Genomic DNA, 25,000 nt, shown 5'->3' with positions numbered 1-25,000 from the left:
TAATAACATTGTTGCTGAATGCAGCTTGTGTGTGCTTTGTGCTCCCTTACCCTGTTCAAATGATGAAAAGAAATAAAGTTTGTATTTTATCCAACTACCTGTGCTATAAAGTGATGGCTACAGTGTTTGTAATTTCTTCTACTTTTTCAGTGACACAAAGTTCAAGCTGCTTATCTAATTGGTGAAAATGCAATGTCTGTTTATCAGACTCACTTTGACTATATATGTTCTACCAAGAGATTGTTTATCGTTTACGGCCATACCAGCCTGGGTACGCCCGATCTCGTCTGATCTCGGAAGCTAAGCAGGGTCGGGCCTGGTTAGTACTTGGATGGGAGACCGCCTGGGAATACCAGGTGCTGTAAGCATTTTGTCCACGAGGGTGTGCTCTTGCACTATTTCATCAGCTACACTGCCTTGTAGTAAGCATTTAATGATGAATTGACTAAATGCAGCTTCCTGCCTTTTTAATAGGATCAAAGTTCCTTGTGTTGTCAGTTAGCATCTGCCTTGTATTTATAAGACAAATAATAACATTGTTGCTGAATGCAGCTTGTGTGTGCTTTGTGCTCCCTTACCCTGTTCAAATGATGAAAAGAAATAAAGTTTGTATTTTATCCAACTACCTGTGCTATAAAGTGATGGCTACAGTGTTTGTAATTTCTTCTACTTTTTCAGTGACACAAAGTTCAAGCTGCTTATCTAATTGGTGAAAATGCAGTCTGTTTATCAGACTCACTTTGACTATATATGTTGTACCAAGAGATTGTTTATCGTTTACGGCCATACCAGCCTGGGTACGCCCGATCTCGTCTGATCTCGGAAGCTAAGCAGGGTCGGGCCTGGTTAGTACTTGGATGGGAGACCGCCTGGGAATACCAGGTGCTGTAAGCATTTCGTCCACGAGGGTGTGCTCTTACACTATTTCATCAGCAACACTGCCTTGTAGTAAGCATTTAATGATGAATTGACTAAATGCAGCTTCCTGCCTTTTTAATAGGATCAAAGTTCCTTGTGTTGTCAGTTAGCATCTGCCTTGTATTTATAAGACAAATAATAACATTGTTGCTGAATGCAGCTTGTGTGTGCTTTGTGCTCCCTTACCCTGTTCAAATGATGAAAAGAAATAAAGTTTGTATTTTATCCAACTACCTGTGCTATAAAGTGATGGCTACAGTGTTTGTAATTTCTTCTACTTTTTCAGTGACACAAAGTTCAAGCTGCTTATCTAATTGGTGAAAATGCAATGTCTGTTTATCAGACTCACTTTGACTATATATGTTGTACCAAGAGATTGTTTATCGTTTACGGCCATACCAGCCTGGGTACGCCCGATCTCGTCTGATCTCGGAAGCTAAGCAGGGTCGGGCCTGGTTAGTACTTGGATGGGAGACCGCCTGGGAATACCAGGTGCTGTAAGCTTTTTGTCCACGAGGGTGTGCTCTTACACTATTTCATCAGCAACACTGCCTTGTAGTAAGCATTTAATGATGAATTGACTAAATGCAGCTTCCTGCTGCAAAATGCAGTCTGTTTATCAGACTCACTTTGACTATATATGTTGTACCAAGAGATTGTTTATCGTTTACGGCCATACCAGCCTGGGTACGCCCGATCTCGTCTGATCTCGGAAGCTAAGCAGGGTCGGGCCTGGTTAGTACTTGGATGGGAGACCGCCTGGGAATACCAGGTGCTGTAAGCATTTTGTCCACGAGGGTGTGCTCTTACACTATTTCATCAGCAACACTGCCTTGTAGTAAGCATTTAATGATGAATTGACTAAATGCAGCTTCCTGCTGCAAAATGCAGTCTGTTTATCAGACTCACTTTGACTATATATGTTGTACCAAGAGATTGTTTATCGTTTACGGCCATACCAGCCTGGGTACGCCCGATCTCGTCTGATCTCGGAAGCTAAGCAGGGTCGGGCCTGGTTAGTACTTGGATGGGAGACCGCCTGGGAATACCAGGTGCTGTAAGCTTTTTGTCCACGAGGGTGTGCTCTTACACTATTTCATCAGCAACACTGCATTGTAGTAAGCATTTAATGATGAATTGACTAAATGCAGCTTCCTGCCTTTTTAATAGGATCAAAGTTCCGTGTGTTGTCAGTTAGCATCTGCCTTGTATTTATAAGACAAATAATAACATTGTTGCTGAATGCAGCTTGTGTGTGCTTTGTGCTCCCTTACCCTGTTCAAATGATGAAAAGAAATAAAGTTTGTATTTTATCCAACTACCTGTGCTATAAAGTGATGGCTACAGTGTTTGTAATTTCTTCTACTTTTTCAGTGACACAAAGTTCAAGCTGCTTATCTAATTAGTGAAAATGCAATGTCTGTTTATCAGACTCACTTTGACTATATATGTTGTACCAAGAGATTGTTTATCGTTTACGGCCATACCAGCCTGGGTACGCCCGATCTCGTCTGATCTCGGAAGCTAAGCAGGGTCGGGCCTGGTTAGTACTTGGATGGGAGACCGCCTGGGAATACCAGGTGCTGTAAGCTTTTTGTCCACGAGGGTGTGCTCTTACACTATTTCATCAGCAACACTGCATTGTAGTAAGCATTTAATGATGAATTGACTAAATGCAGCTTCCTGCCTTTTTAATAGGATCAAAGTTCCGTGTGTTGTCAGTTAGCATCTGCCTTGTATTTATAAGACAAATAATAACATTGTTGCTGAATGCAGCTTGTGTGTGCTTTGTGCTCCCTTACCCTGTTCAAATGATGAAAAGAAATAAAGTTTGTATTTTATCCAACTACCTGTGCTATAAAGTGATGGCTACAGTGTTTGTAATTTCTTCTACTTTTTCAGTGACACAAAGTTCAAGCTGCTTATCTAATTGGTGAAAATGCAATGTCTGTTTATCAGACTCACTTTGACTATATATGTTGTACCAAGAGATTGTTTATCGTTTACGGCCATACCAGCCTGGGTACGCCAGATCTCGTCTGATCTCGGAAGCTAAGCAGGGTCGGGCCTGGTTAGGACTTGGATGGGAGACCGCCTGGGAATACCAGGTGCTGTAAGCTTTTTGTCCACGAGGGTGTGCTCTTACACTATTTCATCAGCAACACTGCCTTGTAGTAAGCATTTAATGATGAATTGACTAAATGCAGCTTCCTGCTGCAAAATGCAGTCTGTTTATCAGACTCACTTTGACTATATATGTTGTACCAAGAGATTGTTTATCGTTTACGGCCATACCAGCCTGGGTACGCCCGATCTCGTCTGATCTCGGAAGCTAAGCAGGGTCGGGCCTGGTTAGTACTTGGATGGGAGACCGCCTGGGAATACCAGGTGCTGTAAGCTTTTTGTCCACGAGGGTGTGCTCTTACACTATTTCATCAGCAACACTGCCTTGTAGTAAGCATTTAATGATGAATTGACTAAATGCAGCTTCCTGCCTTTTTAATAGGATCAAAGTTCCGTGTGTTGTCAGTTAGCATCTGCCTTGTATTTATAAGACAAATAATAACATTGTTGCTGAATGCAGCTTGTGTGTGCTTTGTGCTCCCTTACCCTGTTCAAATGATGAAAAGAAATAAAGTTTGTATTTTATCCAACTACCTGTGCTATAAAGTGATGGCTACAGTGTTTGTAATTTCTTCTACTTTTTCAGTGACACAAAGTTCAAGCTGCTTATCTAATTAGTGAAAATGCAATGTCTGTTTATCAGACTCACTTTGACTATATATGTTGTACCAAGAGATTGTTTATCGTTTACGGCCATACCAGCCTGGGTACGCCCGATCTCGTCTGATCTCGGAAGCTAAGCAGGGTCGGGCCTGGTTAGTACTTGGATGGGAGACCGCCTGGGAATACCAGGTGCTGTAAGCTTTTTGTCCACGAGGGTGTGCTCTTACACTATTTCATCAGCAACACTGCATTGTAGTAAGCATTTAATGATGAATTGACTAAATGCAGCTTCCTGCCTTTTTAATAGGATCAAAGTTCCGTGTGTTGTCAGTTAGCATCTGCCTTGTATTTATAAGACAAATAATAATATTGTTGCTGAATGCAGCTTGTGTGTGCTTTGTGCTCCCTTACCCTGTTCAAATGATGAAAAGAAATAAAGTTTGTATTTTATCCAACTACCTGTGCTATAAAGTGATGGCTACAGTGTTTGTAATTTCTTCTACTTTTTCAGTGACACAAAGTTCAAGCTGCTTATCTAATTGGTGAAAATGCAATGTCTGTTTATCAGACTCACTTTGACTATATATGTTGTACCAAGAGATTGTTTATCGTTTACGGCCATACCAGCCTGGGTACGCCAGATCTCGTCTGATCTCGGAAGCTAAGCAGGGTCGGGCCTGGTTAGGACTTGGATGGGAGACCGCCTGGGAATACCAGGTGCTGTAAGCTTTTTGTCCACGAGGGTGTGCTCTTACACTATTTCATCAGCAACACTGCCTTGTAGTAAGCATTTAATGATGAATTGACTAAATGCAGCTTCCTGCTGCAAAATGCAGTCTGTTTATCAGACTCACTTTGACTATATATGTTGTACCAAGAGATTGTTTATCGTTTACGGCCATACCAGCCTGGGTACGCCCGATCTCGTCTGATCTCGGAAGCTAAGCAGGGTCGGGCCTGGTTAGTACTTGGATGGGAGACCGCCTGGGAATACCAGGTGCTGTAAGCTTTTTGTCCACGAGGGTGTGCTCTTACACTATTTCATCAGCAACACTGCATTGTAGTAAGCATTTAATGATGAATTGACTAAATGCAGCTTCCTGCCTTTTTAATAGGATCAAAGTTCCGTGTGTTGTCAGTTAGCATCTGCCTTGTATTTATAAGACAAATAATAACATTGTTGCTGAATGCAGCTTGTGTGTGCTTTGTGCTCCCTTACCCTGTTCAAATGATGAAAAGAAATAAAGTTTGTATTTTATCCAACTACCTGTGCTATAAAGTGATGGCTACAGTGTTTGTAATTTCTTCTACTTTTTCAGTGACACAAAGTTCAAGCTGCTTATCTAATTGGTGAAAATGCAATGTCTGTTTATCAGACTCACTTTGACTATATATGTTGTACCAAGAGATTGTTTATCGTTTACGGCCATACCAGCCTGGGTACGCCCGATCTCGTCTGATCTCGGAAGCTAAGCAGGGTCGGGCCTGGTTAGTACTTGGATGGGAGACCGCCTGGGAATACCAGGTGCTGTAAGCTTTTTGTCCACGAGGGTGTGCTCTTACACTATTTCATCAGCAACACTGCATTGTAGTAAGCATTTAATGATGAATTGACTAAATGCAGCTTCCTGCCTTTTTAATAGGATCAAAGTTCCGTGTGTTGTCAGTTAGCATCTGCCTTGTATTTATAAGACAAATAATAACATTGTTGCTGAATGCAGCTTGTGTGTGCTTTGTGCTCCCTTACCCTGTTCAAATGATGAAAAGAAATAAAGTTTGTATTTTATCCAACTACCTGTGCTATAAAGTGACGGCTACAGTGTTTGTAATTTCTTCTACTTTTTCAGTGACACAAAGTTCAAGCTGCTTATCTAATTGGTGAAAATGCAATGTCTGTTTATCAGACTCACTTTGACTATATATGTTGTACCAAGAGATTGTTTATCGTTTACGGCCATACCAGCCTGGGTACGCCCGATCTCGTCTGATCTCGGAAGCTAAGCAGGGTCGGGCCTGGTTAGTACTTGGATGGGAGACCGCCTGGGAATACCAGGTGCTGTAAGCTTTTTGTCCACGAGGGTGTGCTCTTACACTATTTCATCAGCAACACTGCCTTGTAGTAAGCATTTAATGATGAATTGACTAAATGCAGCTTCCTGCTGCAAAATGCAGTCTGTTTATCAGACTCACTTTGACTATATATGTTGTACCAAGAGATTGTTTATCGTTTACGGCCATACCAGCCTGGGTACGCCCGATCTCGTCTGATCTCGGAAGCTAAGCAGGGTCGGGCCTGGTTAGTACTTGAATGGGAGACCGCCTGGGAATACCAGGTGCTGTAAGCTTTTTGTCCACGAGGGTGTGCTCTTACACTATTTCATCAGCAACACTGCATTGTAGTAAGCATTTAATGATGAATTGACTAAATGCAGCTCCCTGCCTTTTTAATAGGATCAAAGTTCCGTGTGTTGTCAGTTAGCATCTGCCTTGTATTTATAAGACAAATAATAACATTGTTGCTGAATGCAGCTTGTGTGTGCTTTGTGCTCCCTTACCCTGTTCAAATGATGAAAAGAAATAAAGTTTGTATTTTATCCAACTACCTGTGCTATAAAGTGATGGCTACAGTGTTTGTAATTTCTTCTACTTTTTCAGTGACACAAAGTTCAAGCTGCTTATCTAATTGGTAAAAATGCAATGTCTGTTTATCAGACTCACTTTGACTATATATGTTGTACCAAGAGATTGTTTATCGTTTACGGCCATACCAGCCTGGGTACGCCAGATCTCGTCTGATCTCGGAAGCTAAGCAGGGTCGGGCCTGGTTAGTACTTGGATGGGAGACCGCCTGGGAATACCAGGTGCTGTAAGCTTTTTGTCCACGAGGGTGTGCTCTTACACTATTTCATCAGCAACACTGCCTTGTAGTAAGCATTTAATGATGAATTGACTAAATGCAGCTTCCTGCTGCAAAATGCAGTCTGTTTATCAGACTCACTTTGACTATATATGTTGTACCAAGAGATTGTTTATCGTTTACGGCCATACCAGCCTGGGTACGCCCGATCTCGTCTGATCTCGGAAGCTAAGCAGGGTCGGGCCTGGTTAGTACTTGGATGGGAGACCGCCTGGGAATACCAGGTGCTGTAAGCTTTTTGTCCACGAGGGTGTGCTCTTACACTATTTCATCAGCAACACTGCATTGTAGTAAGCATTTAATGATGAATTGACTAAATGCAGCTCCCTGCCTTTTTAATAGGATCAAAGTTCCGTGTGTTGTCAGTTAGCATCTGCCTTGTATTTATAAGACAAATAATAACATTGTTGCTGAATGCAGCTTGTGTGTGCTTTGTGCTCCCTTACCCTGTTCAAATGATGAAAAGAAATAAAGTTTGTATTTTATCCAACTACCTGTGCTATAAAGTGATGGCTACAGTGTTTGTAATTTCTTCTACTTTTTCAGTGACACAAAGTTCAAGCTGCTTATCTAATTGGTGAAAATGCAATGTCTGTTTATCAGACTCACTTTGACTATATATGTTGTACCAAGAGATTGTTTATCGTTTACGGCCATACCAGCCTGGGTACGCCAGATCTCGTCTGATCTCGGAAGCTAAGCAGAGTCGGGCCTGGTTAGGACTTGGATGGGAGACCGCCTGGGAATACCAGGTGCTGTAAGCTTTTTGTCCACGAGGGTGTGCTCTTACACTATTTCATCAGCAACACTGCCTTGTAGTAAGCATTTAATGATGAATTGACTAAATGCAGCTTCCTGCTGCAAAATGCAGTCTGTTTATCAGACTCACTTTGACTATATATGTTGTACCAAGAGATTGTTTATCGTTTACGGCCATACCAGCCTGGGGGCGCTATTCCTGATTGGAGAAGTGACGACAGGTGCGAGTAATTGAGCTGTGAGCGAGTGTTTGCTTGAGAGTGTTTGCTCGAGAGCTATTTTTGTTTATTTTTTTGGATTTTGACATATAATTTTTTGTTTTTTCATTTGAATAGTTTTAAGTTTGGTTAGTTTTCCCCCCCTGCAGTTTTGCTGCTTGGGGGAGGTTTTTTTTCGGTTTCATTTTTTGATTTACAATGACGGACAACATGGCAACGACAAACGGAATGGACAAGGACAATGAAAATGCGCAACGGAAAGATAATGAAAATAAAGGAGGAATGAAATATGGAAAAGAATACACGGTGGCAATTGAGTTGGTGGGAGAAGAAAAGGTGACGACGATGGAATTACTGAGAGCAATTAAGGAGACGTGTGGAGAGGTGGTGGGATGCCGAATGAAAGGAGACAAGAAGTATGAAATTACGATGAGAAACGGAAAAGGTAAAGAACGTCTAATGGACGGTTTAAGGATAAAGGACACCAGGATTCTGGCGAGAGATGTGAATGTCAATGAATTGGTGGTGTCTTTTATGAATCTCCCGGTATATATAGAAGATAAAGTTATACTGGACAAGCTGAGTAGCTGGGGAGTAACGGCCGTCTCGGAGATAAGGAGGAGAGTTTGGCCTGGAACGGAGGTGGTTGACGGGACACGTTTTTGTAAAGTTAAATTTACGGAAAAAATCCAATCATTGCCATATTCCACAAAAATTGAGACGCTGGAGGGAATTGAATACTTCAGGGTTATTCATGACAAACAGGTCAGAGTTTGTCGGTTGTATATTCAACCAGGGCACATAGTCAAAGACTGCCCTGAATTCAAGTGCTTTAAGTGCGGTAATCAAGGCCATTACGCTAGAGAATGTATCGGAGAAAAGGAAAGGAATTTTTGTGGCAGATGCAGAAAGAGATTGACGGAGTGCAACTGTGGAGAGGTTATGACTGAAGAGGGGAGTCAAGTACTATTCGAGGAAGCAGTTGTACTGTCGGAAGAAGGAGAAGAAGATGGAGGAGAGGACGTGGTGGAGGGTGGAGAGACGGAGGAAGGAAGAAGGGAGAAGAAGGAAGACCAGAAGATGAACGAAATTGGGAGCAGCATGGATTCGGAAATAAGAAGATGGAGTTTTCAGGAGGAGGGGGGGAGTGGACTGGGGGGAAGCACGGGGGACTCACAGGTTTTGGGGGAAAGCACAGCACAAACAAGTACCTCGGGGGGTGAAGAAATTGAGAGGGGTTTAAATTTAATGACAATAACAGAGACGGGTATGAACACGGGGAGCACAACGAACATACCAGAAACGGCGATGAACACGGGGAGCACAACGAATATTCCAGAAACGGCGATGAACACGGGGAGCACGGCGACTGTATTGGAGGCGGCGATGAGCGCGGGGAGCAGGACGGATGAGGGTGTAAAGAAGACAAGTTGGCTGGATGAGATGGACTTGGAGGAGATATCGGACACGGATGATGGGGAAAAGTTTGAAAGAACGACAGGAGGATACAGGAAGAGGAAAGCAGCGGGAGGGGGGGAGAGAAAGGGTGGAAGAGGAAAGAAACTGGATAAAAGGTAGAGCATAATGAAATTATATTTTATAATTTTATTATTTATTAGTATGGTCAAAATAATGTCGATAAATGCAAATGGTGTGAGAACAATAGGAAAATTTAATAGAATAGTACAAATGAAGAATTCTGAAATTTTATGTATTCAAGAGACGCACTGGGATAATATGTGTGTTTTAGAAGTACAAAAAATATGGATGGATTTTATTTATGTAAACAATGGCAGGGGGAATTCATGTGGGGTTGCAATTTTATTAAGGAAGGATGTAGTAGAAAATGTGAAGAAGATATATAATGATAATAATGGGAGGATTTTAATTTTAGATTTTGAGTATATGAGTAGGGTTTTTAGAATTATAAATATTTATGCGCCGAATAATGAAATAGAGAGAAGGAATTTATTTTTAGAATTAGGGAAATGGTGCAAGGGTAACTGTATTTTAGTTGGGGATTTTAATGTAAAAATGGATAGACTAGATATGACAAGGGGAGCTATTTTTAGAAGTGACGTATCTAGGGGGGTTTTAAGGAAGATGATGTTTGAAAATAATTTGATTGATATATGGAGGGACGAGAATCCGAACAAGAGAGAATTTTCTAGAAGGCAGGTGGTTTTAGGGGAATTGAAACAGACACGGATAGATCTGGTTTTAGTAAATGAAGGGTTAAGGAATTTTATGAAAGATATTAAATATATTTTTACAACTTTTAGTGATCATGCTGGGTTAACATTTTCGGTGGGGTTAGATAAGGAAAGGAAAGGGGGGGGAATATGGTGTATGAATGCAGGGTATTTAGGTGATGAGGAATACGGGAAACAACTTAAATCTTTGATAGAACATGAAATGGAGGATAAGCAAAAAGGGAATGATAAGTGTCAGTGGTGGGAAAATGTTAAGGAAAAAATAAAAGTTTTTAGTATTAGATATGCAAGGAAGAAGAGGAGTAGGATGACAAGAGAAGAACATTTTTTAAGAACAAAACTGAATGAAGAAATGAGGAAATGTGATATTGATCCTAACTATAATATTGAAAGGTTTTTAGATTTAAAAGTACAATTGAGCAAATGTGAAATAGATAAGTGTAAGGGTGCAATTATTAGAAGTAGGGCAAAATATGTTTTAGAAGGGGAGAAATGTACGTCATTTTTTCTTGGTTTAGAGAAAACTAAACAGATGAAATCATATTTTAATGAGATTGAGAATGTAAAGGGTGAAGTGGTAAATGATTATGTTGAGATATTAGAAACTGTACAGAATTTTTATAAGGATTTATTTAAGAAAGGGGAGGTGGATGAGGGGTGTGTAAAAGAGATTTTAAATAGTGTGGATGTGCAAATTGGTGTTGAGGATAAGCAAATGTGTGATAGGAAGATAACAGTGGATGAAGTGAAAGATGCAATTAAGGGTTTACAAATAAATAAAAGTCCTGGAGTAGATGGACTAATTGCAGAGTTTTATAAAATGTATGAAAGTCTTTTAGCACCGATTTTATTGGAAGTATATCAATATATGGAAGATAATAATAATGTTTCAGACTCCATGGTGACAGGGCTGATATCGATTTTATATAAAAATAAGGGGAGCAAATTGAAACTAGAAAATTATAGGCCAATTAGTTTATTAAACTCAGATTATAAGATTTTAGCTAAGATACTGGCAAATAGGATGAAGATGGTTTTAAATGATATTATAGCACCTACACAAAATTATAGTGTGCCAGGAAGAGATATAGCAGATACCATAAATACACTTAGAGATGTGATAAATAAAATGAATAGTGATAAGATAGGGGGAATTGTTTTAAGTATAGATTTTAATAAAGCTTTTGACAGGGTGGAACATGATTTTATGTTTAGGGTACTAGAAAAATATGGGTTTGGAAATAGAATAATAGGATGGATAAAATTATTATATAGAAAGGCTAAAAGTAGGGTTAAATGTAATGGGGTTTTAACAGATTCTTTTATTCTTGAGAGATCAGTGAGACAGGGGTGCCCTTTATCAGCTTTATTATTTGTTTTATCGGTAGAACCCTTAGCGGCATACCTTAAAAAAGATCATTTTATAAATTGTGTAGAGACTCCGCAAGGAGGTTTTAGTTTAATTCATCAATATGCAGACGATACCACAATAACAGTTAGAGATGAGGGAAGTGTTAAAAGGGTGATGGAATGTTTTAAAGTATATGAGAAAGCCTCAGGAGCAAAAGTGAATATGGAGAAGTCAGTAATAATGCATGTTGGGAAGATTAATGAGGGGACTTTTCCTTTTAAGGTGGTAAATGATTATTTTAAGGTGTTAGGTGTGTTTTTAGGGGTGAAGGAACAAGAAGCTAGGGATCTAACATGGAGTGGGGTTATAAACAAAGTTAGGAAGGTGGTAAATATGTGGAGGGGGAGGGCTTTGAAATTAAAAGGGAAAGTAATTGTTGTAAATTCTTTACTGATGTCAATTTTTATTCATGTCATGAATGTTTTAGATGTACCAGAATGGGTTTTATCTGAAATGAATAAGATTTTAGTAGATTTTTTATGGGATGGGAAAGGAGTGAAAATTTCTTTTAAAACTTTGATTGCAGGTTATGAGGAGGGGGGTTTGAAGTTGGTGGATTTAAATGTGAGGAAAAAAGCAATTAGAGTTAAAATGGTACGGAAATATTTATATGGTGAACTAGATTATGGATGGAAAAGATTTTTTAAGGAGTATTTGCAGGAGGTTGGGAGGATGGGGGACAATGCTTTATTGATGTGTATGAAAAAAGAAATGTTAGGTAATATACCATTGTTTTATAGAGAAGTGTTTGAGGCTTGGGGGGAGTTTTTACCAAATATTTATTATGAGTGTACCATTTTAGACAATATTTTAAATCAGCCAATTTTTTTAAATCCCAAGATACAATATAATAATAAGATGGTGTTTTGTAAATATTTTATGAGGGCTGGGATGAGACAGATTGGGGACATTTTATATGAGGTCATTCCGGGGTTTCTTCCTGTTCAAGCTATTTATGATAATGTTTGTGAAGTGGATGATGAAATCAGCAAAACTACTGTAGAAAATATGTATAAGAGAATTTTAGGGTGTATTCCTGAGGAATGGGTGCGTTTAATAAATACAGAGGTGGTTGAGAGAGCTAAGGGTTTACCGGTTTTATACTATGAAAGTAATGGGGAGAAACATGTTTTATCAGGTTTAAAAGTTAAAATGGTTTATAGAAAATGTATTTTAAAAGAGACAAAAGCTCCTGCTTCAGAAAAAGTGTGGTCTAGGGTGTTTACAAATATAGATGTAAAATCAATATGGAAGAATGTTAATGTAAAATATAATGCTATAGAATGTGAAGACAATGATTTTAAATTGAAACATAATAGGATTTTTACGAATATGGTTTTACATCAAATAAATAGAAATATCAAAAGAGAATGTGATATTTGTGGTACGGGGGTGGAAAATTTTATGCACTTTTTTGTTGAATGCAGTAGATTGGAAGAGTTTCATAAGTTTTTAAAGAGGATTTTAGTACAACATTGGGGAGAAGATATTGTTAATGGGGTTGAGTGGAGGAGGTTGTTTCTCTTTGGTTTAAATGGAAAAAGCAAAGTTTCTAATATTAATTTAATGAATTTTGTTCTTAGTCATGCTAGATACGCTGTAAGACAAAGAAGGAATCTAGGACATTATGAAGGTAAAATTGTGAATGTGGAGGTTTTATTTAGAAGTATTTTAGAGAAAGATATAGAAGTAGTATATAAATATAGTGGATGCAATTTTGAAAAGCTGTTTGTGTGGGGGAGTACTTTTATTGAAATTGATTTAAATGAAAGACTTGTTTTTAATTATTAATTGGTTTTAGTGAATGATTGTGTTTTTAATTGGTTTTATTTTATTTTCTTTTTTGAATTTGTAAAAGGATGAATTGTTCATCCTTTTTTATTATTGATTGAATATTGTAAATATTATGTATTTTTCATAATAAAAGATAAAAAAAAAAAAAGGTACGCCCGATCTCGTCTGATCTCGGAAGCTAAGCAGGGTCGGGCCTGGTTAGTACTTGGATGGGAGACCGCCTGGGAATACCAGGTGCTGTAAGCTTTTTGTCCACGAGGGTGTGCTCTTACACTATTTCATCAGCAACACTGCATTGTAGTAAGCATTTAATGATGAATTGACTAAATGCAGCTTCCTGCCTTTTTAATAGGATCAAAGTTCCGTGTGTTGTCAGTTAGCATCTGCCTTGTATTTATAAGACAAATAATAACATTGTTGCTGAATGCAGCTTGTGTGTGCTTTGTGCTCCCTTACCCTGTTCAAATGATGAAAAGAAATAAAGTTTGTATTTTATCCAACTACCTGTGCTATAAAGTGATGGCTACAGTGTTTGTAATTTCTTCTACTTTTTCAGTGACACAAAGTTCAAGCTGCTTATCTAATTGGTGAAAATGCAATGTCTGTTTATCAGACTCACTTTGACTATATATGTTGTACCAAGAGATTGTTTATCGTTTACGGCCATACCAGCCTGGGTACGCCAGATCTCGTCTGATCTCGGAAGCTAAGCAGAGTCGGGCCTGGTTAGGACTTGGATGGGATACCGCCTGGGAATACCAGGTGCTGTAAGCTTTTTGTCCACGAGGGTGTGCTCTTACACTATTTCATCAGCAACACTGCCTTGTAGTAAGCATTTAATGATGAATTGACTAAATGCAGCTTCCTGCTGCAAAATGCAGTCTGTTTATCAGACTCACTTTGACTATATATGTTGTACCAAGAGATTGTTTATCGTTTACGGCCATACCAGCCTGGGTACGCCCGATCTCGTCTGATCTCGGAAGCTAAGCAGGGTCGGGCCTGGTTAGTACTTGGATGGGAGACCGCCTGGGAATACCAGGTGCTGTAAGCTTTTTGTCCACGAGGGTGTGCTCTTACACTATTTCATCAGCAACACTGCATTGTAGTAAGCATTTAATGATGAATTGACTAAATGCAGCTTCCTGCCTTTTTAATAGGATCAAAGTTCCGTGTGTTGTCAGTTAGCATCTGCCTTGTATTTATAAGACAAATAATAACATTGTTGCTGAATGCAGCTTGTGTGTGCTTTGTGCTCCCTTACCCTGTTCAAATGATGAAAAGAAATAAAGTTTGTATTTTATCCAACTACCTGTGCTATAAAGTGATGGCTACAGTGTTTGTAATTTCTTCTACTTTTTCAGTGACACAAAGTTCAAGCTGCTTATCTAATTGGTGAAAATGCAATGTCTGTTTATCAGACTCACTTTGACTATATATGTTGTACCAAGAGATTGTTTATCGTTTACGGCCATACCAGCCTGGGTACGCCCGATCTCGTCTGATCTCGGAAGCTAAGCAGGGTCGGGCCTGGTTAGTACTTGGATGGGAGACCGCCTGGGAATACCAGGTGCTGTAAGCTTTTTGTCCACGAGGGTGTGCTCTTACACTATTTCATCAGCAACACTGCATTGTAGTAAGCATTTAATGATGAATTGACTAAATGCAGCTTCCTGCCTTTTAATAGGATCAAAGTTCCGTGTGTTGTCAGTTAGCATCTGCCTTGTATTTATAAGACAAATAATAACATTGTTGCTGAATGCAGCTTGTGTGTGCTTTGTGCTCCCTTACCCTGTTCAAATGATGAAAAGAAATAAAGTTTGTATTTTATCCAACTACCTGTGCTATAAAGTGACGGCTACAGTGTTTGTAATTTCTTCTACTTTTTCAGTGACACAAAGTTCAAGCTGCTTATCTAATTGGTGAAAATGCAATGTCTGTTTATCAGACTCACTTTGACTATATATGTTGTACCAAGAGATTATTTATTGTTTACGGCCATACCAGCCTGGGTACGCCCGATCTCGTCTGATCTCGGAAGCTAAGCAGGGTCGGGCCTGGTTAGTACTTGGATGGGAGACCGCCTGGGAATACCAGGTGCTGTAAGCTTTTTGTCCACGAGGGTGTGCTCTTACACTATTTCATCAGCAACACTGCATTGTAGTAAGCATTTAATGATGAATTGACTAAATGCAGCTTCCTGCTGCAAAATGCAGTCTGTTTATCAGACTCACTTTGACTATATATGTTGTACCAAGAGATTGTTTATCGTTTACGGCCATACCAGCCTGGGTACGCCCGATCTCGTCTGATCTCGGAAGCTAAGCAGGGTCGGGCCTGGTTAGTACTTGGATGGGAGACCGCCTGGGAATACCAGGTGCTGTAAGCTTTTTGTCCACGAGGGTGTGCTCTTACACTATTTCATCAGCAACACTGCATTGTAGTAAGCATTTAATGATGAATTGACTAAATGCAGCTTCCTGCCTTTTTAATAGGATCAAAGTTCCGTGTGTTGTCAGTTAGCATCTGCCTTGTATTTATAAGACAAATAATAACATTGTTGCTGAATGCAGCTTGTGTGTGCTTTGTGCTCCCTTACCCTGTTCAAATGATGAAAAGAAATAAAGTTTGTATTTTATCCAACTACCTGTGCTATAAAGTGATGGCTACAGTGTTTGTAATTTCTTCTACTTTTTCAGTGACACAAAGTTCAAGCTGCTTATCTAATTGGTGAAAATGCAATGTCTGTTTATCAGACTCACTTTGACTATATATGTTGTACCAAGAGATTGTTTATCGTTTACGGCCATACCAGCCTGGGTACGCCCGATCTCGTCTGATCTCGGAAGCTAAGCAGGGTCGGGCCTGGTTAGTACTTGGATGGGAGACCGCCTGGGAATACCAGGTGCTGTAAGCTTTTTGTCCACGAGGGTGTGCTCTTACACTATTTCATCAGCAACACTGCCTTGTAGTAAGCATTTAATGATGAATTGACTAAATGCAGCTTCCTGCTGCAAAATGCAGTCTGTTTATCAGACTCACTTTGACTATATATGTTGTACCAAGAGATTGTTTATCGTTTACGGCCATACCAGCCTGGGTACGCCCGATCTCGTCTGATCTCGGAAGCTAAGCAGGGTCGGGCCTGGTTAGTACTTGGATGGGAGACCGCCTGGGAATACCAGGTGCTGTAAGCTTTTTGTCCACGAGGGTGTGCTCTTACACTATTTCATCAGCAACACTGCCTTGTAGTAAGCATTTAATGATGAATTGACTAAATGCAGCTTCCTGCTGCAAAATGCAGTCTGTTTATCAGACTCACTTTGACTATATATGTTGTACCAAGAGATTGTTTATCGTTTACGGCCATACCAGCCTGGGTACGCCCGATCTCGTCTGATCTCGGAAGCTAAGCAGGGTCGGGCCTGGTTAGTACTTGGATGGGAGACCGCCTGGGAATACCAGGTGCTGTAAGCTTTTTGTCCACGAGGGTGTGCTCTTACACTATTTCATCAGCAACACTGCCTTGTAGTAAGCATTTAATGATGAATTGACTAAATGCAGCTTCCTGCTGCAAAATGCAGTCTGTTTATCAGACTCACTTTGACTATATATGTTGTACCAAGAGATTGTTTATCGTTTACGGCCATACCAGCCTGGGTACGCCCGATCTCGTCTGATCTCGGAAGCTAAGCAGGGTCGGGCCTGGTTAGTACTTGGATGGGAGACCGCCTGGGAATACCAGGTGCTGTAAGCTTTTTGTCCACGAGGGTGTGCTCTTACACTATTTCATCAGCAACACTGCCTTGTAGTAAGCATTTAATGATGAATTGACTAAATGCAGCTTCCTGCTGCAAAATGCAGTCTGTTTATCAGACTCACTTTGACTATATATGTTGTACCAAGAGATTGTTTATCGTTTACGGCCATACCAGCCTGGGTACGCCCGATCTCGTCTGATCTCGGAAGCTAAGCAGGGTCGGGCCTGGTTAGTACTTGGATGGGAGACCGCCTGGGAATACCAGGTGCTGTAAGCTTTTTGTCCACGAGGGTGTGCTCTTACACTATTTCATCAGCAACACTGCCTTGTAGTAAGCATTTAATGATGAATTGACTAAATGCAGCTTCCTGCTGCAAAATGCAGTCTGTTTATCAGACTCACTTTGACTATATATGTTGTACCAAGAGATTGTTTATCGTTTACGGCCATACCAGCCTGGGTACGCCCGATCTCGTCTGATCTCGGAAGCTAAGCAGGGTCGGGCCTGGTTAGTACTTGGATGGGAGACCGCCTGGGAATACCAGGTGCTGTAAGCTTTTTGTCCACGAGGGTGTGCTCTTACACTATTTCATCAGCAACACTGCCTTGTAGTAAGCATTTAATGATGAATTGACTAAATGCAGCTTCCTGCTGCAAAATGCAGTCTGTTTATCAGACTCACTTTGACTATATATGTTGTACCAAGAGATTGTTTATCGTTTACGGCCATACCAGCCTGGGTACGCCCGATCTCGTCTGATCTCGGAAGCTAAGCAGGGTCGGGCCTGGTTAGTACTTGGATGGGAGACCGCCTGGGAATACCAGGTGCTGTAAGCTTTTTGTCCACGAGGGTGTGCTCTTACACTATTTCATCAGCAACACTGCCTTGTAGTAAGCATTTAATGATGAATTGACTAAATGCAGCTTCCTGCTGCAAAATGCAGTCTGTTTATCAGACTCACTTTGACTATATATGTTGTACCAAGAGATTGTTTATCGTTTACGGCCATACCAGCCTGGGTACGCCCGATCTCGTCTGATCTCGGAAGCTAAGCAGGGTCGGGCCTGGTTAGTACTTGGATGGGAGACCGCCTGGGAATACCAGGTGCTGTAAGCTTTTTGTCCACGAGGGTGTGCTCTTACACTATTTCATCAGCAACACTGCATTGTAGTAAGCATTTAATGATGAATTGACTAAATGCAGCTTCCTGCCTTTTTAATAGGATCAAAGTTCCGTGTGTTGTCAGTTAGCATCTGCCTTGTATTTATAAGACAAATAATAACATTGTTGCTGAATGCAGCTTGTGTGTGCTTTGTGCTCCCTTACCCTGTTCAAATGATGAAAAGAAATAAAGTTTGTATTTTATCCAACTACCTGTGCTATAAAGTGATGGCTACAGTGTTTGTAATTTCTTCTACTTTTTCAGTGACACAAAGTTCAAGCTGCTTATCTAATTGGTGAAAATGCAATGTCTGTTTATCAGACTCACTTTGACTATATATGTTGTACCAAGAGATTGTTTATCGTTTACGGCCATACCAGCCTGGGTACGCCCGATCTCGTCTGATCTCGGAAGCTAAGCAGGGTCGGGCCTGGTTAGTACTTGGATGGGAGACCGCCTGGGAATACCAGGTGCTGTAAGCTTTTTGTCCACGAGGGTGTGCTCTTACACTATTTCATCAGCAACACTGCCTTGTAGTAAGCATTTAATGATGAATTGACTAAATGCAGCTTCCTGCTGCAAAATGCAGTCTGTTTATCAGACTCACTTTGACTATATATGTTGTACCAAGAGATTGTTTATCGTTTACGGCCATACCAGCCTGGGTACGCCCGATCTCGTCTGATCTCGGAAGCTAAGCAGGGTCGGGCCTGGTTAGTACTTGGATGGGAGACCGCCTGGGAATACCAGGTGCTGTAAGCTATTTGTCCACGAGGGTGTGCTCTTACACTATTTCATCAGCAACACTGCCTTGTAGTAAGCATTTAATGATGAATTGACTAAATGCAGCTTCCTGCTGCAAAATGCAGTCTGTTTATCAGACTCACTTTGACTATATATGTTGTACCAAGAGATTGTTTATCGTTTACGGCCATACCAGCCTGGGTACGCCCGATCTCGTCTGATCTCGGAAGCTAAGCAGGGTCGGGCCTGGTTAGTACTTGGATGGGAGACCGCCTGGGAATACCAGGTGCTGTAAGCTTTTTGTCCACGAGGGTGTGCTCTTACACTATTTCATCAGCAACACTGCCTTGTAGTAAGCATTTAACGATGAATTGACTAAATGCAGCTTCCTGCTGCAAAATGCAGTCTGTTTATCAGACTCACTTTGACTATATATGTTGTACCAAGAGATTGTTTATCGTTTACGGCCATACCAGCCTGGGTACGCCCGATCTCGTCTGATCTCGGAAGCTAAGCAGGGTCGGGCCTGGTTAGTACTTGGATGGGAGACCGCCTGGGAATACCAGGTGCTGTAAGCTTTTTGTCCACGAGGGTGTGCTCTTACACTATTTCATCAGCAACACTGCCTTGTAGTAAGCATTTAATGATGAATTGACTAAATGCAGCTTCCTGCTGCAAAATGCAGTCTGTTTATCAGACTCACTTTGACTATATATGTTGTACCAAGAGATTGTTTATCGTTTACGGCCATACCAGCCTGGGTACGCCCGATCTCGTCTGATCTCGGAAGCTAAGCAGGGTCGGGCCTGGTTAGTACTTGGATGGGAGACCGCCTGGGAATACCAGGTGCTGTAAGCTTTTTGTCCACGAGGGTGTGCTCTTACACTATTTCATCAGCAACACTGCCTTGTAGTAAGCATTTAATGATGAATTGACTAAATGCAGCTTCCTGCTGCAAAATGCAGTCTGTTTATCAGACTCACTTTGACTATATATGTTGTACCAAGAGATTGTTTATCGTTTACGGCCATACCAGCCTGGGTACGCCCGATCTCGTCTGATCTCGGAAGCTAAGCAGGGTCGGGCCTGGTTAGTACTTGGATGGGAGACCGCCTGGGAATACCAGGTGCTGTAAGCTTTTTGTCCACGAGGGTGTGCTCTTACACTATTTCATCAGCAACACTGCCTTGTAGTAAGCATTTAATGATGAATTGACTAAATGCAGCTTCCTGCTGCAAAATGCAGTCTGTTTATCAGACTCACTTTGACTATATATGTTGTACCAAGAGATTGTTTATCGTTTACGGCCATACCAGCCTGGGTACGCCCGATCTCGTCTGATCTCGGAAGCTAAGCAGGGTCGGGCCTGGTTAGTACTTGGTGGGAGACCGCCTGGGAATACCAGGTGCTGTAAGCTTTTTGTCCACGAGGGTGTGCTCTTACACTATTTCATCAGCAACACTGCCTTGTAGTAAGCATTTAATGATGAATTGACTAAATGCAGCTTCCTGCTGCAAAATGCAGTCTGTTTATCAGACTCACTTTGACTATATATGTTGTACCAAGAGATTGTTTATCGTTTACGGCCATACCAGCCTGGGTACGCCCGATCTCGTCTGATCTCGGAAGCTAAGCAGGGTCGGGCCTGGTTAGTACTTGGATGGGAGACCGCCTGGGAATACCAGGTGCTGTAAGCTTTTTGTCCACGAGGGTGTGCTCTTACACTATTTCATCAGCAACACTGCCTTGTAGTAAGCATTTAATGATGAATTGACTAAATGCAGCTTCCTGCTGCAAAATGCAGTCTGTTTATCAGACTCACTTTGACTATATATGTTGTACCAAGAGATTGTTTATCGTTTATGGCCATACCAGCCTGGGTACGCCCGATCTCGTCTGATCTCGGAAGCTAAGCAGGGTCGGGCCTGGTTAGTACTTGGATGGGAGACCGCCTGGGAATACCAGGTGCTGTAAGCTTTTTGTCCACGAGGGTGTGCTCTTACACTATTTCATCAGCAACACTGCATTGTAGTAAGCATTTAATGATGAATTGACTAAATGCAGCTTCCTGCCTTTTTAATAGGATCAAAGTTCCGTGTGTTGTCAGTTAGCATCTGCCTTGTATTTATAAGACAAATAATAACATTGTTGCTGAATGCAGCTTGTGTGTGCTTTGTGCTCCCTTACCCTGTTCAAATGATGAAAAGAAATAAAGTTTGTATTTTATCCAACTACCTGTGCTATAAAGTGACGGCTACAGTGTTTGTAATTTCTTCTACTTTTTCAGTGACACAAAGTTCAAGCTGCTTATCTAATTGGTGAAAATGCAATGTCTGTTTATCAGACTCACTTTGACTATATATGTTGTACCAAGAGATTGTTTATCGTTTACGGCCATACCAGCCTGGGTACGCCCGATCTCGTCTGATCTCGGAAGCTAAGCAGGGTCGGGCCTGGTTAGTACTTGGATGGGAGACCGCCTGGGAATACCAGGTGCTGTAAGCTTTTTGTCCACGAGGGTGTGCTCTTACACTATTTCATCAGCAACACTGCCTTGTAGTAAGCATTTAATGATGAATTGACTAAATGCAGCTTCCTGCTGCAAAATGCAGTCTGTTTATCAGACTCACTTTGACTATATATGTTGTACCAAGAGATTGTTTATCGTTTACGGCCATACCAGCCTGGGTACGCCCGATCTCGTCTGATCTCGGAAGCTAAGCAGGGTCGGGCCTGGTTAGTACTTGGATGGGAGACCGCCTGGGAATACCAGGTGCTGTAAGCTTTTTGTCCACGAGGGTGTGCTCTTACACTATTTCATCAGCAACACTGCCTTGTAGTAAGCATTTAATGATGAATTGACTAAATGCAGCTTCCTGCTGCAAAATGCAGTCTGTTTATCAGACTCACTTTGACTATATATGTTGTACCAAGAGATTGTTTATCGTTTACGGCCATACCAGCCTGGGTACGCCCGATCTCGTCTGATCTCGGAAGCTAAGCATTGTCGGGCCTGGTTAGTACTTGGATGGGAGACCGCCTGGGAATACCAGGTGCTGTAAGCTTTTTGTCCACGAGGGTGTGCTCTTACACTATTTCATCAGCAACACTGCATTGTAGTAAGCATTTAATGATGAATTGACTAAATGCAGCTTCCTGCCTTTTTAATAGGATCAAAGTTCCGTGTGTTGTCAGTTAGCATCTGCCTTGTATTTATAAGACAAATAATAACATTGTTGCTGAATGCAGCTTGTGTGTGCTTTGTGCTCCCTTACCCTGTTCAAATGATGAAAAGAAATAAAGTTTGTATTTTATCCAACTACCTGTGCTATAAAGTGATGGCTACAGTGTTTGTAATTTCTTCTACTTTTTCAGTGACACAAAGTTCAAGCTGCTTATCTAATTGGTGAAAATGCAATGTCTGTTTATCAGACTCACTTTGACTATATATGTTGTACCAAGAGATTGTTTATCGTTTACGGCCATACCAGCCTGGGTACGCCCGATCTCGTCTGATCTCGGAAGCTAAGCAGGGTCGGGCCTGGTTAGTACTTGGATGGGAGACCGCCTGGGAATACCAGGTGCTGTAAGCTTTTTGTCCACGAGGGTGTGCTCTTACACTATTTCATCAGCAACACTGCCTTGTAGTAAGCATTTAATGATGAATTGACTAAATGCAGCTTCCTGCTGCAAAATGCAGTCTGTTTATCAGACTCACTTTGACTATATATGTTGTACCAAGAGATTGTTTATCGTTTACGGCCATACCAGCCTGGGTACGCCCGATCTCGTCTGATCTCGGAAGCTAAGCAGGGTCGGGCCTGGTTAGTACTTGGATGGGAGACCGCCTGGGAATACCAGGTGCTGTAAGCTTTTTGTCCACGAGGGTGTGCTCTTACACTATTTCATCAGCAACACTGCATTGTAGTAAGCATTTAATGATGAATTGACTAAATGCAGCTTCCTGCCTTTTTAATAGGATCAAAGTTCCGTGTGTTGTCAGTTAGCATCTGCCTTGTATTTATAAGACAAATAATAACATTGTTGCTGAATGCAGCTTGTGTGTGCTTTGTGCTCCCTTACCCTGTTCAAATGATGAAAAGAAATAAAGTTTGTATTTTATCCAACTACCTGTGCTATAAAGTGATGGCTACAGTGTTTGTAATTTCTTCTACTTTTTCAGTGACACAAAGTTCAAGCTGCTTATCTACTTGGCTGAAAATGCAATGTCTGTTTATCAGACTCACTTTGACTATATATGTTGTACCAAGAGATTGTCTATCGTTTACGGCCATACCAGCCTGGGTACGCCCGATCTCGTCTGATCTCGGAAGCTAAGCAGGGTCGGGCCCTGGTTAGTACTTGGATGGGAGACCGCCTGGGAATACCAGGTGCTGTAAGCTTTTTGTCCACGAGGGTGTGCTCTTACACTATTTCATCAGCAACACTGCCTTGTAGTAAGCATTTAATGATGAATTGACTAAATGCAGCTTCCTGCTGCAAAATGCAGTCTGTTTATCAGACTCACTTTGACTATATATGTTGTACCAAGAGATTGTTTATCGTTTACGGCCATACCAGCTGGGTACGCCCGATCTCGTCTGATCTCGGAAGCTAAGCAGGGTCGGGCCTGGTTAGTACTTGGATGGGAGACCGCCTGGGAATACCAGGTGCTGTAAGCTTTTTGTCCACGAGGGTGTGCTCTTACACTATTTCATCAGCAACACTGCCTTGTAGTAAGCATTTAATGATGAATTGACTAAATGCAGCTTCCTGCTGCAAAATGCAGTCTGTTTATCAGACTCACTTTGACTATATATGTTGTACCAAGAGATTGTTTATCGTTTACGGCCATACCAGCCTGGGTACGCCCGATCTCGTCTGATCTCGGAAGCTAAGCAGGGTCGGGCCTGGTTAGTACTTGGATGGGAGACCGCCTGGGAATACCAGGTGCTGTAAGCTTTTTGTCCACGAGGGTGTGCTCTTACACTATTTCATCAGCAACACTGCCTTGTAGTAAGCATTTAATGATGAATTGACTAAATGCAGCTTCCTGCTGCAAAATGCAGTCTGTTTATCAGACTCACTTTGACTATATATGTTGTACCAAGAGATTGTTTATCGTTTACGGCCATACCAGCCTGGGTACGCCCGATCTCGTCTGATCTCGGAAGCTAAGCAGGGTCGGGCCTGGTTAGTACTTGGATGGGAGACCGCCTGGGAATACCAGGTGCTGTATGCTTTTTGTCCACGAGGGTGTGCTCTTACACTATTTCATCAGCAACACTGCCTTGTAGTAAGCATTTAATGATGAATTGACTAAATGCAGCTTCCTGCTGCAAAATGCAGTCTGTTTATCAGACTCACTTTGACTATATATGTTGTACCAAGAGATTGTTTATCGTTTACGGCCATACCAGCCTGGGTACGCCCGATCTCGTCTGATCTCGGAAGCTAAGCAGGGTCGGGCCTGGTTAGTACTGGATGGGAGACCGCCTGGGAATACCAGGTGCTGTAAGCTTTTTGTCCACGAGGGTGTGCTCTTACACTATTTCATCAGCAACACTGCCTTGTAGTAAGCATTTAATGATGAATTGACTAAATGCAGCTTCCTGCTGCAAAATGCAGTCTGTTTATCAGACTCACTTTGACTATATATATTTGTACCAAGAGATTGTTTATCGTTTACGGCCATACCAGCCTGGGTACGCCCGATCTCGTCTGATCTCGGAAGCTAAGCAGGGTCGGGCCTGGTTAGTACTTGGATGGGAGACCGCCTGGGAATACCAGGTGCTGTAAGCTTTTTGTCCACGAGGGTGTGCTCTTACACTATTTCATCAGCAACACTGCCTTGTAGTAAGCATTTAATGATGAATTGACTAAATGCAGCTTCCTGCTGCAAAATGCAGTCTGTTTATCAGACTCACTTTGACTATATATGTTGTACCAAGAGATTGTTTATCGTTTACGGCCATACCAGCCTGGGTACGCCCGATCTCGTCTGATCTCGGAAGCTAAGCAGGGTCGGGCCTGGTTAGTACTTGGATGGGAGACCGCCTGGGAATACCAGGTGCTGTAAGCTTTTTGTCCACGAGGGTGTGCTCTTACACTATTTCATCAGCAACACTGCCTTGTAGTAAGCATTTAATGATGAATTGACTAAATGCAGCTTCCTGCTGCAAAATGCAGTCTGTTTATCAGACTCACTTTGACTATATATGTTGTACCAAGAGATTGTTTATCGTTTACGGCCATACCAGCCTGGTACGCCCGATCTCGTCTGATCTCGGAAGCTAAGCAGGGTCTGGGCCTGGTTATACTGGAGTGGGAAGACTCGCCTGGGAATCCCATGGTGCCCTGTAAGCTTTTTGTCCAC

At 41.6% G+C, this 25,000-nt stretch overlaps 47 non-coding genes and 4 pseudogenes across 47 annotated transcripts; all 51 read left to right on the top strand.

Moving 5' to 3' along the window:
- The first annotated feature begins 249 nt into the window (after positions 1 to 249).
- On the top strand, positions 250 to 368 carry LOC115178923 (5S ribosomal RNA). The gene has a single exon (XR_003872721.1). It is a non-coding gene; the product is annotated as a 5S ribosomal RNA (ribosomal RNA).
- Positions 369 to 775: 407 nt separating this feature from the next.
- LOC115178922 (5S ribosomal RNA) lies at positions 776 to 894 on the top strand. The gene has a single exon (XR_003872720.1). It is a non-coding gene; the product is annotated as a 5S ribosomal RNA (ribosomal RNA).
- A 409-nt stretch (positions 895 to 1,303) lies between these two features.
- On the top strand, positions 1,304 to 1,422 carry LOC115179086 (5S ribosomal RNA). The gene has a single exon (XR_003872847.1). It is a non-coding gene; the product is annotated as a 5S ribosomal RNA (ribosomal RNA).
- A 161-nt stretch (positions 1,423 to 1,583) lies between these two features.
- Positions 1,584 to 1,702, top strand: LOC115178921 (5S ribosomal RNA). The gene has a single exon (XR_003872719.1). It is a non-coding gene; the product is annotated as a 5S ribosomal RNA (ribosomal RNA).
- Positions 1,703 to 1,863: 161 nt separating this feature from the next.
- On the top strand, positions 1,864 to 1,982 carry LOC115179085 (5S ribosomal RNA). The gene has a single exon (XR_003872846.1). It is a non-coding gene; the product is annotated as a 5S ribosomal RNA (ribosomal RNA).
- Positions 1,983 to 2,391: 409 nt separating this feature from the next.
- Positions 2,392 to 2,510, top strand: LOC115179083 (5S ribosomal RNA). Its single transcript, XR_003872845.1, has one exon. It is a non-coding gene; the product is annotated as a 5S ribosomal RNA (ribosomal RNA).
- A 409-nt stretch (positions 2,511 to 2,919) lies between these two features.
- On the top strand, positions 2,920 to 3,038 carry LOC115178998 (uncharacterized; annotated as a pseudogene).
- A 161-nt stretch (positions 3,039 to 3,199) lies between these two features.
- On the top strand, positions 3,200 to 3,318 carry LOC115179082 (5S ribosomal RNA). The gene has a single exon (XR_003872844.1). It is a non-coding gene; the product is annotated as a 5S ribosomal RNA (ribosomal RNA).
- Positions 3,319 to 3,727: 409 nt separating this feature from the next.
- LOC115179081 (5S ribosomal RNA) lies at positions 3,728 to 3,846 on the top strand. The gene has a single exon (XR_003872843.1). It is a non-coding gene; the product is annotated as a 5S ribosomal RNA (ribosomal RNA).
- A 409-nt stretch (positions 3,847 to 4,255) lies between these two features.
- On the top strand, positions 4,256 to 4,374 carry LOC115178997 (uncharacterized; annotated as a pseudogene).
- Positions 4,375 to 4,535: 161 nt separating this feature from the next.
- On the top strand, positions 4,536 to 4,654 carry LOC115179080 (5S ribosomal RNA). The gene has a single exon (XR_003872842.1). It is a non-coding gene; the product is annotated as a 5S ribosomal RNA (ribosomal RNA).
- Positions 4,655 to 5,063: 409 nt separating this feature from the next.
- LOC115179079 (5S ribosomal RNA) lies at positions 5,064 to 5,182 on the top strand. Its single transcript, XR_003872841.1, has one exon. It is a non-coding gene; the product is annotated as a 5S ribosomal RNA (ribosomal RNA).
- A 409-nt stretch (positions 5,183 to 5,591) lies between these two features.
- Positions 5,592 to 5,710, top strand: LOC115179078 (5S ribosomal RNA). The gene has a single exon (XR_003872840.1). It is a non-coding gene; the product is annotated as a 5S ribosomal RNA (ribosomal RNA).
- Positions 5,711 to 5,871: 161 nt separating this feature from the next.
- Positions 5,872 to 5,990, top strand: LOC115178933 (5S ribosomal RNA). The gene has a single exon (XR_003872730.1). It is a non-coding gene; the product is annotated as a 5S ribosomal RNA (ribosomal RNA).
- Positions 5,991 to 6,399: 409 nt separating this feature from the next.
- LOC115178955 (5S ribosomal RNA) lies at positions 6,400 to 6,518 on the top strand. The gene has a single exon (XR_003872751.1). It is a non-coding gene; the product is annotated as a 5S ribosomal RNA (ribosomal RNA).
- Positions 6,519 to 6,679: 161 nt separating this feature from the next.
- Positions 6,680 to 6,798, top strand: LOC115179077 (5S ribosomal RNA). Its single transcript, XR_003872839.1, has one exon. It is a non-coding gene; the product is annotated as a 5S ribosomal RNA (ribosomal RNA).
- Positions 6,799 to 7,207: 409 nt separating this feature from the next.
- On the top strand, positions 7,208 to 7,326 carry LOC115179003 (uncharacterized; annotated as a pseudogene).
- A 6,286-nt stretch (positions 7,327 to 13,612) lies between these two features.
- LOC115179015 (uncharacterized) lies at positions 13,613 to 13,731 on the top strand (annotated as a pseudogene).
- Positions 13,732 to 13,892: 161 nt separating this feature from the next.
- LOC115179075 (5S ribosomal RNA) lies at positions 13,893 to 14,011 on the top strand. The gene has a single exon (XR_003872837.1). It is a non-coding gene; the product is annotated as a 5S ribosomal RNA (ribosomal RNA).
- Positions 14,012 to 14,420: 409 nt separating this feature from the next.
- Positions 14,421 to 14,539, top strand: LOC115179074 (5S ribosomal RNA). The gene has a single exon (XR_003872836.1). It is a non-coding gene; the product is annotated as a 5S ribosomal RNA (ribosomal RNA).
- A 408-nt stretch (positions 14,540 to 14,947) lies between these two features.
- On the top strand, positions 14,948 to 15,066 carry LOC115179073 (5S ribosomal RNA). The gene has a single exon (XR_003872835.1). It is a non-coding gene; the product is annotated as a 5S ribosomal RNA (ribosomal RNA).
- A 161-nt stretch (positions 15,067 to 15,227) lies between these two features.
- Positions 15,228 to 15,346, top strand: LOC115179072 (5S ribosomal RNA). Its single transcript, XR_003872834.1, has one exon. It is a non-coding gene; the product is annotated as a 5S ribosomal RNA (ribosomal RNA).
- A 409-nt stretch (positions 15,347 to 15,755) lies between these two features.
- Positions 15,756 to 15,874, top strand: LOC115179071 (5S ribosomal RNA). Its single transcript, XR_003872833.1, has one exon. It is a non-coding gene; the product is annotated as a 5S ribosomal RNA (ribosomal RNA).
- A 161-nt stretch (positions 15,875 to 16,035) lies between these two features.
- Positions 16,036 to 16,154, top strand: LOC115179070 (5S ribosomal RNA). Its single transcript, XR_003872832.1, has one exon. It is a non-coding gene; the product is annotated as a 5S ribosomal RNA (ribosomal RNA).
- Positions 16,155 to 16,315: 161 nt separating this feature from the next.
- Positions 16,316 to 16,434, top strand: LOC115179069 (5S ribosomal RNA). The gene has a single exon (XR_003872831.1). It is a non-coding gene; the product is annotated as a 5S ribosomal RNA (ribosomal RNA).
- Positions 16,435 to 16,595: 161 nt separating this feature from the next.
- LOC115179068 (5S ribosomal RNA) lies at positions 16,596 to 16,714 on the top strand. The gene has a single exon (XR_003872830.1). It is a non-coding gene; the product is annotated as a 5S ribosomal RNA (ribosomal RNA).
- Positions 16,715 to 16,875: 161 nt separating this feature from the next.
- Positions 16,876 to 16,994, top strand: LOC115179067 (5S ribosomal RNA). Its single transcript, XR_003872829.1, has one exon. It is a non-coding gene; the product is annotated as a 5S ribosomal RNA (ribosomal RNA).
- Positions 16,995 to 17,155: 161 nt separating this feature from the next.
- Positions 17,156 to 17,274, top strand: LOC115179066 (5S ribosomal RNA). The gene has a single exon (XR_003872828.1). It is a non-coding gene; the product is annotated as a 5S ribosomal RNA (ribosomal RNA).
- Positions 17,275 to 17,435: 161 nt separating this feature from the next.
- On the top strand, positions 17,436 to 17,554 carry LOC115179064 (5S ribosomal RNA). The gene has a single exon (XR_003872826.1). It is a non-coding gene; the product is annotated as a 5S ribosomal RNA (ribosomal RNA).
- A 161-nt stretch (positions 17,555 to 17,715) lies between these two features.
- Positions 17,716 to 17,834, top strand: LOC115179063 (5S ribosomal RNA). The gene has a single exon (XR_003872825.1). It is a non-coding gene; the product is annotated as a 5S ribosomal RNA (ribosomal RNA).
- Positions 17,835 to 18,243: 409 nt separating this feature from the next.
- LOC115179062 (5S ribosomal RNA) lies at positions 18,244 to 18,362 on the top strand. Its single transcript, XR_003872824.1, has one exon. It is a non-coding gene; the product is annotated as a 5S ribosomal RNA (ribosomal RNA).
- A 161-nt stretch (positions 18,363 to 18,523) lies between these two features.
- Positions 18,524 to 18,642, top strand: LOC115179061 (5S ribosomal RNA). The gene has a single exon (XR_003872823.1). It is a non-coding gene; the product is annotated as a 5S ribosomal RNA (ribosomal RNA).
- A 161-nt stretch (positions 18,643 to 18,803) lies between these two features.
- LOC115179060 (5S ribosomal RNA) lies at positions 18,804 to 18,922 on the top strand. Its single transcript, XR_003872822.1, has one exon. It is a non-coding gene; the product is annotated as a 5S ribosomal RNA (ribosomal RNA).
- Positions 18,923 to 19,083: 161 nt separating this feature from the next.
- LOC115179059 (5S ribosomal RNA) lies at positions 19,084 to 19,202 on the top strand. The gene has a single exon (XR_003872821.1). It is a non-coding gene; the product is annotated as a 5S ribosomal RNA (ribosomal RNA).
- A 161-nt stretch (positions 19,203 to 19,363) lies between these two features.
- LOC115179057 (5S ribosomal RNA) lies at positions 19,364 to 19,482 on the top strand. The gene has a single exon (XR_003872820.1). It is a non-coding gene; the product is annotated as a 5S ribosomal RNA (ribosomal RNA).
- Positions 19,483 to 19,643: 161 nt separating this feature from the next.
- LOC115179056 (5S ribosomal RNA) lies at positions 19,644 to 19,762 on the top strand. The gene has a single exon (XR_003872819.1). It is a non-coding gene; the product is annotated as a 5S ribosomal RNA (ribosomal RNA).
- Positions 19,763 to 19,923: 161 nt separating this feature from the next.
- Positions 19,924 to 20,041, top strand: LOC115178956 (5S ribosomal RNA). Its single transcript, XR_003872752.1, has one exon. It is a non-coding gene; the product is annotated as a 5S ribosomal RNA (ribosomal RNA).
- Positions 20,042 to 20,202: 161 nt separating this feature from the next.
- Positions 20,203 to 20,321, top strand: LOC115179049 (5S ribosomal RNA). Its single transcript, XR_003872812.1, has one exon. It is a non-coding gene; the product is annotated as a 5S ribosomal RNA (ribosomal RNA).
- A 161-nt stretch (positions 20,322 to 20,482) lies between these two features.
- On the top strand, positions 20,483 to 20,601 carry LOC115178931 (5S ribosomal RNA). The gene has a single exon (XR_003872728.1). It is a non-coding gene; the product is annotated as a 5S ribosomal RNA (ribosomal RNA).
- A 409-nt stretch (positions 20,602 to 21,010) lies between these two features.
- Positions 21,011 to 21,129, top strand: LOC115179037 (5S ribosomal RNA). Its single transcript, XR_003872804.1, has one exon. It is a non-coding gene; the product is annotated as a 5S ribosomal RNA (ribosomal RNA).
- Positions 21,130 to 21,290: 161 nt separating this feature from the next.
- On the top strand, positions 21,291 to 21,409 carry LOC115179027 (5S ribosomal RNA). The gene has a single exon (XR_003872794.1). It is a non-coding gene; the product is annotated as a 5S ribosomal RNA (ribosomal RNA).
- Positions 21,410 to 21,570: 161 nt separating this feature from the next.
- LOC115178983 (5S ribosomal RNA) lies at positions 21,571 to 21,689 on the top strand. Its single transcript, XR_003872778.1, has one exon. It is a non-coding gene; the product is annotated as a 5S ribosomal RNA (ribosomal RNA).
- A 409-nt stretch (positions 21,690 to 22,098) lies between these two features.
- Positions 22,099 to 22,217, top strand: LOC115179019 (5S ribosomal RNA). The gene has a single exon (XR_003872793.1). It is a non-coding gene; the product is annotated as a 5S ribosomal RNA (ribosomal RNA).
- Positions 22,218 to 22,378: 161 nt separating this feature from the next.
- Positions 22,379 to 22,497, top strand: LOC115179007 (5S ribosomal RNA). The gene has a single exon (XR_003872792.1). It is a non-coding gene; the product is annotated as a 5S ribosomal RNA (ribosomal RNA).
- A 410-nt stretch (positions 22,498 to 22,907) lies between these two features.
- On the top strand, positions 22,908 to 23,027 carry LOC115178975 (5S ribosomal RNA). Its single transcript, XR_003872770.1, has one exon. It is a non-coding gene; the product is annotated as a 5S ribosomal RNA (ribosomal RNA).
- A 161-nt stretch (positions 23,028 to 23,188) lies between these two features.
- On the top strand, positions 23,189 to 23,306 carry LOC115178982 (5S ribosomal RNA). Its single transcript, XR_003872777.1, has one exon. It is a non-coding gene; the product is annotated as a 5S ribosomal RNA (ribosomal RNA).
- A 161-nt stretch (positions 23,307 to 23,467) lies between these two features.
- On the top strand, positions 23,468 to 23,586 carry LOC115178996 (5S ribosomal RNA). Its single transcript, XR_003872790.1, has one exon. It is a non-coding gene; the product is annotated as a 5S ribosomal RNA (ribosomal RNA).
- A 161-nt stretch (positions 23,587 to 23,747) lies between these two features.
- LOC115178936 (5S ribosomal RNA) lies at positions 23,748 to 23,866 on the top strand. Its single transcript, XR_003872733.1, has one exon. It is a non-coding gene; the product is annotated as a 5S ribosomal RNA (ribosomal RNA).
- A 161-nt stretch (positions 23,867 to 24,027) lies between these two features.
- On the top strand, positions 24,028 to 24,145 carry LOC115178968 (5S ribosomal RNA). The gene has a single exon (XR_003872763.1). It is a non-coding gene; the product is annotated as a 5S ribosomal RNA (ribosomal RNA).
- Positions 24,146 to 24,307: 162 nt separating this feature from the next.
- LOC115178985 (5S ribosomal RNA) lies at positions 24,308 to 24,426 on the top strand. The gene has a single exon (XR_003872779.1). It is a non-coding gene; the product is annotated as a 5S ribosomal RNA (ribosomal RNA).
- Positions 24,427 to 24,587: 161 nt separating this feature from the next.
- On the top strand, positions 24,588 to 24,706 carry LOC115178973 (5S ribosomal RNA). The gene has a single exon (XR_003872768.1). It is a non-coding gene; the product is annotated as a 5S ribosomal RNA (ribosomal RNA).
- Positions 24,707 to 25,000: the final 294 nt, after the last annotated feature.

Source organism: Salmo trutta, chromosome 38 (genome assembly GCF_901001165.1).
Source record: "Salmo trutta chromosome 38, fSalTru1.1, whole genome shotgun sequence".
Taxonomy (NCBI): Eukaryota; Metazoa; Chordata; class Actinopteri; order Salmoniformes; family Salmonidae; genus Salmo; species Salmo trutta.
Note: the sequence above shows the minus strand (reverse complement) of the source record. Positions and strands in the feature narration are given on the sequence as shown.